This window comes from Arachis hypogaea, chromosome 10, assembly GCF_003086295.3.
Source record: "Arachis hypogaea cultivar Tifrunner chromosome 10, arahy.Tifrunner.gnm2.J5K5, whole genome shotgun sequence".
Lineage (NCBI taxonomy): Eukaryota > Viridiplantae > Streptophyta > Magnoliopsida > Fabales > Fabaceae > Arachis > Arachis hypogaea.
In genome coordinates this window covers 86,220,706-86,228,410 of record NC_092045.1, presented here as the reverse complement: position 1 = coordinate 86,228,410, position 7,705 = coordinate 86,220,706, and the positions used below count along the sequence as shown (strand labels likewise).

At 36.6% G+C, this 7,705-nt stretch overlaps 1 non-coding gene across 1 annotated transcript; it reads left to right on the top strand.

Annotated features, from left to right (window-relative positions):
- The first annotated feature begins 283 nt into the window (after nt 1-283).
- On the top strand, nt 284-387 carry LOC112718489 (small nucleolar RNA R71). Its single transcript, XR_003160828.1, has one exon. It is a non-coding gene; the product is annotated as a small nucleolar RNA R71 (small nucleolar RNA).
- The last annotated feature ends 7,318 nt before the right edge of the window (nt 388-7,705 follow it).

Genomic DNA, 7,705 nt, shown 5'->3' with positions numbered 1-7,705 from the left:
AGAAATCATGTTGACTTGCTAAGTTAACACTTTATTCTGAGCCAATATGGCATTTAGAGCATCAATTTCAAGAACTCCCTTCCTCTGAGGCCTCCCATTATTCATGGAATTCCTCTCAGAAGTGTACATGAATTGGTTATATGCAACCATGTTAATAAGTTCCTGAGCTTCTGCAGGCATTTTCTTTAGGTGAATGGATCCACCTGCAGAGTGGTCCAATGACATCTTGGAAAACTCAGATAGACCATAATAGAATATATCTAATATGGTCCACTCTGAAAACATGTCAGAAGGACACTTTTTGGTCATCTGCTTGTATCTTTCCCAAGCTTCATAGAGGGATTCACCATCTTTTTGCTTGAAGGTCTGAACATCCACTCTAAACTTGCTCAGCTTTTGAGGAGGAAAGAATTTATCCAAGAAGGTCGTGACCAGCTTATCCCAGGAGTCCAGGCTATCTTTAGGTTGTGAGTCCAACCATGTTCTAGCTCTGTCTCTTACAGCAAAAGGGAAAAGCATGAGCTTGTAGACTTCAGGATCTACTCCATTCGTCTTAACAGTCTCACAAATCTGCAAGAACTCAGTTAAAAACTGGTAAGGATCTTCAGATGGAAGTCCATGAAACTTGCAGTTTTGTTGCATTAGAGCAACTAATTGAGGTTTTAGCTCAAAATTGTTTGCTCCAATGGCAGGAATTGAGATGCTTCTTCCATCAAACTTGGACTTGGGTTTAGTAAAATCACCAAACATCCTCCTTGCATTACTGTTGTTAGGTTCGGCTGCCATCTCCTTCTCTTGTTCAAAAATTTCAGAAAGGTTGCCTCTGGATTGTTGTAATTTAGCTTCTCTTAGTTTCCTCTTCAGAGTCCTTTCAGGTTCAGGATCAGCTTCAACAAGAGTGCTCTTTTCCTTGTTTCTGCTCATATGAAAGAGAAGAGAAAAAGAAAAGGAAGAGGAATCCTCTATGTCACAGTAAAGAGGATCCTTATTATTAGTAGAAGAAGAAAAGAATAAAGAAAGGAGAATCCAAACACAAGGGTAAGGATTGAGGCAGTGATTGGAGATGAAGAGGGGTGAAGAGAAGTGTTAGTAAATGAATAAATAAATAGAAGAAGATGAGAGAGAGAATTCAAAAATTAATTTTGAAAAGGAGTTAATGATTTTCGAAAATTAAAGATGAGATAGAATTAAAATTAAAATTTAAAACAAGTAGTTAATTAAAAATAATTTTTGAAAAAGGGATGAGATATTTTCGAAAAGTAGAGAGGGAAAAGTAGTTAGGTGGTTTTGAAAAAGATAAGAAACAAACAAAAAGTCAAATAGTTAGTTGAAAAAGATTTGAAAATCAAATTTGAAAAGATAAGAAGATAAGAAGTTAGAAAAGATATTTTAAAATCAAATTTTTGAAAAAGATAAAATTTTGAAAAAGATATGATATAAAAGATAGGATAAGATAGATTTAATTTTTAAAGTTAAAATTAGTTACTTAACTAACAAAAAACTAAAAGATAAGATTCTAGAATTTAAAGATTGAACCTTTCTTAACAAGAAAGTAACAAACTTCATATTTTTTAATCTTAATTGTTAGCATAATTTTTGAAAATAAAGATACAATTAAGAAAAATATTTTTGAAAAATATTTTTGAATTTTCGAAAATCATAAGATAAAAATGAAAAAGATTTGATTTTTGAAAAAGTTTTGAAAAGATAGGATTTTTAAAATTGAAAATTTGACTTGACTTGTAAGAAACAACTAATTTTAAAATTTTTTGACTAAGTCAACTCAAATTTTCGAAAATTATGATAAAATTAAGGAAAAAATATATTTTTTATTTTTGAATTTTTAATGAGGAGAGAGAAAAATATAATTATGACCCAAAACATGAAAATTTTGGATCAAAACATATGATGCATGCAAGAACACTATGAATGTCAAGATGAACACCAAGAACACTTTGAAGATCATGATGAACATCAAGAACATATTTTTGAAACATTTTTTATGCAAAGAAAACATGCAAGACACCAAACTTAGAAATCTTTAATGCATGGACACTATGAATGCAAAAAATGCATATGAAAAACAATAAAAGACACAAAACAAGAAAACATCAAGATCAAACAAGAATACTTACCAAGAACAACTTGAAGATCATGAAGAACACCATGAATGCATGAATTTTCGAAAAATGCAAGGACAAGATAAATATGCAATTGACACCAAACTTAAAAATTGACTCAAGACTCAAACAAGAAACACAAAATATTTTTGGTTTTTATGATTTTATTAATTTTTTGTATTTATTTTTTTCGAAAATATTCTTTAGAAAAACGAAAATAAAGACAAAATATTGAAAGATTTTTGAAAACTTTTTTGAAAAGAAAATTACCTAATTTGAGCAACAAGATGAACCGTCAGTTGTCCATACTCGAACAATCCCCGGCAACGGCGCCAAAAACTTGGTGGATGAAATTGTGATCATCAACAATGGCTCCAAAGACTTGGTGCTCTCAAACATAAATCACACTTTGTCACAACTCCACACAACTAACCAGCAAGTGTACTGGGTCGTCCAAGTAATACCTTACGTGAGTAAGGGTCGATCCCACAGAGATTGTTGGTGTGAAGCAAGCTATGGTCATCTTGTAAATCCCAGTCAGGAGGATTCAACTATATTAAGAGATTATTGGATTTTTGAATAATAATAATAAATAGACAGAAACTAAAGATAGAGTTACTCATGTAATTCAATGGTGGGAATTTCAGATTAGTGTATAGAGGTGCTGTGTTCCTTCCGAATATCTGCTTTCCTACTGCTTTTATCCAATCTTTGTTACTCCTTTCTATGGCAAGCTGTATGTAGGGCATCACCGTTGTCAATGGCTACATCCCATCCTCTTAGTGAAAATGGTCCAAATGCTCTGTCACAGCACGACTAATCATCTGTCGGTTCTCGATCATGTTGGAGTAGAATCCCTTGATTTTTTTGCGTTTTTCATCACGCCCAGCAATCACGAGTTTGAAGCTCGTCACAGTCATTCAATCCCGGAATCCTACTCAGAATACCACAGACAAGGTTAGACTTTCCGGATTCCCATGAATGCTGCCATCAATTCTAGCTTATACCACAAAGATTCTGATTAAGGAATCCAAGAGATATGCGCCCGGTCTAAGGTAGAACGGAAGTGGTTGTCAGTCACGCGTTCATAGGTGAGAATGATGATGAGTGTCACGGATCATCACATTCATCATGTTGAAGTGCAACAAATATCTTAGAATAGGAATAAGTCGAATTGAATAGAAAATAGTAATTGCATTGAAACTTGAGGTACAGCAGAGCTCTACACCCTTAATCTATGGTGTGCAGAAACTCCACCGTTGAAAATACATAAGTGATGAAGGTCCAGGCATGGCCGAATGGCCAGCCCCCAAACGTGGTCAGAAGATCGAATAATACAATCAAAGATATCTAATAAACTAGTAAAAAGTTCTATTTATACTAAACTAGCTACTAGGTTTACAAAAGTAAGTAATTGATGCATAAATTCACTTCCGGGGCCCACTTGGTGTGTGCTTGGGCTGAGCTTGATCTATCCACGAGCTGAGGCTTCTCTTGGTGTTGAACGCCAAGTTGTAACGTGTTTTGGGCGTTCAACTCTGGTTTGTGACGTGTTTCTGGCGTTTGACTCCAGATTGCAGCATGGAACTGGTGTTGAGTGCCCGTTTATGTCATCTAATTACGAATAAAGTATGGACTATTATCTATTTCTGGAAAGCTCTGGATGTCTACTTTCCAACGCCGTTGAGAACGCGCCATTTGGAGTTTTGTAGCTCCAGAAAATCCATTTTGAGTGTAGGGAGGTCAGATTCCAATAGCATCAGCAGTCCTTTGTCAGCCTCCTATCAGAGTTTTGCTCAGGTCCCTTAATTTCAGCCAGAAAATACCTGAAATCACAGAAAAACACACAAACTCATAGTAAAGTCCAGAAATGTGAATTTATCATAAAAACTAATGAAAACATCCCAAAAAGTAACTAGATCATACTAAAAACTACCTAAAAACGTATAAATTATCCGCTCATCAGTGTTCACCTTGCCGACCTTTATCTTTATCGTGATTGGGCGGTGAATTTGGTTTTCACCTTGCCGACCTGTGGCTTTGTCATGGTCGGGTGGTGAATTTGGTTTTCACCTTGTCAACCTTGTTGTGATCGGGCGATGAGTTTGGTTCTCATCTTGCCGACCTGTAGCTTTGTCGTGGTCGGGTGGTGAATTTAGTTTTTACCTTGTCATGATCAGGCAATGAGTTTGGTTCTCATCTTGCCGACCTTGTAGAAATCAGACAATGAATTTTTGCGTTCAGAATAATGCGTCTTGGTAGAAAAAACTTTTATAGGGAATCTGCAAATTTTTAAACAATAAAATGAAGATATGAATAAGAATGTGTACATGTTAGTGCTTACCCTTCTAGGTCGGGCAATCTTTTAGATCTCGGCCTGGCGCCTTTCTTAGATGGCAGGCATGCTGATGAGCGGATAATTTATACGCTTTTTGGCACTGTTTTTAGTATGTTTTTAGTACATTTTAGTTAGTTTTTAGTATGTTTTTATGAGTTTTTATTTAAAATTCACTTTTCTGGGCTTTACTATGAGTTTGTGTGTTTTTCTGTGATTTTAGGTAATTTCTGGCTGAAATTGAGGGACTTGAGCAAAAATCTGATTCAGAGGCTGAAAAAGGACTGCAGATGCTGTTGGATTCTGACCTCCCTGCACTCGAAGTAGATTTTCTGGAGCTACAGAGGCCCAATTGGCGCGCTCTCAATTGCGTTGGAAAGTAGACATCCTGGGCTTTCCATCAATGCGTAATAGTCCATACTTTGCCCGAGATTTGATGGCTCAAATCGGCGTTGCAAATCAGCTTCAGAATTCCCGGCGTTTAACGCCAAAACTGGCACAAAAGCTGGCGTTTAACTCCAAAAAAAGTCTCTACACATGAAAGCTTCAATGCTCAGCCCAAGCACACACCAAGTGGACCCCGGAAGTGGATTTTCACGTCATTTACTCATTTCTGTATATCCTAGGTTACTAGTTCACTATAAATAGAATCTTTTGACATTGTATCTTTATCTCATGACACTTTACACGTTTCATACTGTACTTTCTACGGCATGAGTCTCTAAACCCCATGGTTGGGGGTGAGGAGCTCTGCTGTGTCTTGATGGATTAATGCAATTACTACTGTTTTTCATTCAATCACGCTTGCTTCCATTCTAAGATATCACTTGTTCCTCAATTTGATGAATGTGATGATCCGTGACACTCATCATCATTCTCACCCATGAATGTGTGTCTGACAACCACCTCCGTTCTACTTTAGATTGAGTGGATATCTCTTGGGTTCTTTAACCAGAATCTTCGTGGTATAAGCTAGAATGTATTGGCGGTCATTCTTGAGAATCCGGAAGGTCTAAACCGTGTCTGTGGTATTCTGAGTAGGATTCAGGGATTGAATGACTGTGACGAGCTTCAAACTCACGATTGTGGGGCGTTAAACGCCAGAATGGATACCATTCTGGGCGTTTAACGCCAGAAAGGTAGGGGACAGAGATTTTGTTTTCCACTTCAAATTTTTTCAAACTTTATTGTTTTGATCCATAATTTTCTGCATAAACACATTACAAACTTTCATCATTCACCTTCAAATTTCAAAAATTAAACAATTTTCTAAATCATTCTTCAAATCTCTTTCAAATCCTTTCCAAATCTTCTTCAAAAACTCAAATATCTTCTCAAATTCTTTCCATATCTTCTCAAATCTCCTTCAAAATTTTTGAAATCAATCCCCCTGCCTTATAAATACACGTTCGGCCATCCCCCTCTCCCCACCATTCGAATTTGCTCTCCTCCTCTCTCTCCTCTTTCCTTTCTTTTGCTTGAGGGCAAGCAAACCTCTAAGTTTGGTGTGCTTTTCCGTGATCACTAAGCCAAGATTTATCAAGATCATGTCTCCTAAAGGAAAACAAACCAATTCAAAAGGCAAGAAAGAGAATAATCCAAAGAATCTTTGGAGTCAAGAGAAGTTCTTAACTAAAGAACATTCAGACCATTACCACAAAATAATGGGTCTGAGGTTAGTGATCCCGGAAGTCAGATTCGATCTGAAAGAAGATGAATATCCGAAGATCCAAGAGCAAATTCGAAACAGAGGATGGGAAGTTCTAACCAACCTTGAGACAAAAGTTGGAAGAAACATGGTTCAGGAATTCTACTCAAATCTGTGGCTGACAGATAAGCAGAGAATGACTGGAACTGCTTTTCATACCTACAGAACCATGGTCAGAGGGAGAATTATTTACTTTCATCTGGACAAAATAAGAGAGGTCTTCAAATTGCCTCAACTACAAGATGATCCTGAATCCTTTAATAGGAGAATGGTGAGAGTAGATAAGGGGTTGGATCAAGTTCTAGAGGACATATGCCTCCCTGAAACTAAGTGGACAACCAATTCAAAAGGTGTCCCAAACCAACTCAAGAGGGGAGATCTCAAACCAATTGCAAGAGGTTGGCTAGACTTCATTGGGCGTTCTATATTGCCCACTAGCAACCGTTCTGAGGTCATGGTCAAGAGAGCAGTGATGATTCATTACATTATGCTGGGAAAAGAAGTGGAGATTCATCATCTGATTGCTTGTGAGATTTACACAATTGCAAACAAGAACTCCACTGAAGCCAAACTGGCTTACCCAAGCTTAATCTCTTTGCTATGCAAAGATGCTGGGGTGAGGATGGGAGTAGATAAATTCATCCCAATTGAACATCCAATCACTAAGAAGTCAATGGAAGGACAAATGCAAGATAACTCTATCAAAAGGAGGGCGCAGAAATTCCTCCCTGAACTTCCTGAAATTGACTACTGGGCCAGCCTAGAAGCATCTGTTGCCAAGCTGCAAGAAACTATGGAACAAATTAAGGAAGAACATCAGAATCAAAACTGCATGCTCTGCAAATTGCTAAAGGAACAAGAGAAGCAGGGGCATGAGCTACAGGAGCTGAAGCGCCAGAAGCTCTCCCTTGAAGGGCCAAATACCCCACAAGTTGAGGGAGCATCCACTTCTCAAAATCAAGGTTGTTGAGTCCTAACTCTGTGATAACCTCTATCATTAGGAGTCTATTTTAGAGTTATTTAAATTTTTGTTTTCTATTACTATTAGTCTTATCTTATATTTATTTTTGAGTCTTGTTTTTAATTCATGATTAATAAAATTTAAGGTTCATGTCTTAAAGCTATGAATGTCCTATGAATCCATCACCTCTTTTAAATGAAAAATGCTTTAATCACAAAAGAACAAGAAGTACAGGATTTTGAATTCATCTCTGAAACTAGTTGAATTAGTTTGATATGGTGACAATACTTTTTGTTTCTGAATGAATGCTTGAATAGTGCATATGTCTTTTGAATTTGTTGATTAAAGAATGTTAAACTTTTTGGCTCTTGAAAGAATGATGGAAAAGGAGAAATGTTATTGAGGATCTAAAAAATCATCAGATTGATTCTTGAAGCAAGAAAAAGCAGTGAATTCAAAAAAAAAGAAGAAAAAAAGAAGAGAGAGAGCAAGCAGAAAAAGCCAATAGCCCTTTAAACAAAAAAGGCAAGGGTAAAAATAAAAAATGATCCAAGTCAAAAAGAGCGTGCTGAAGAACCCTA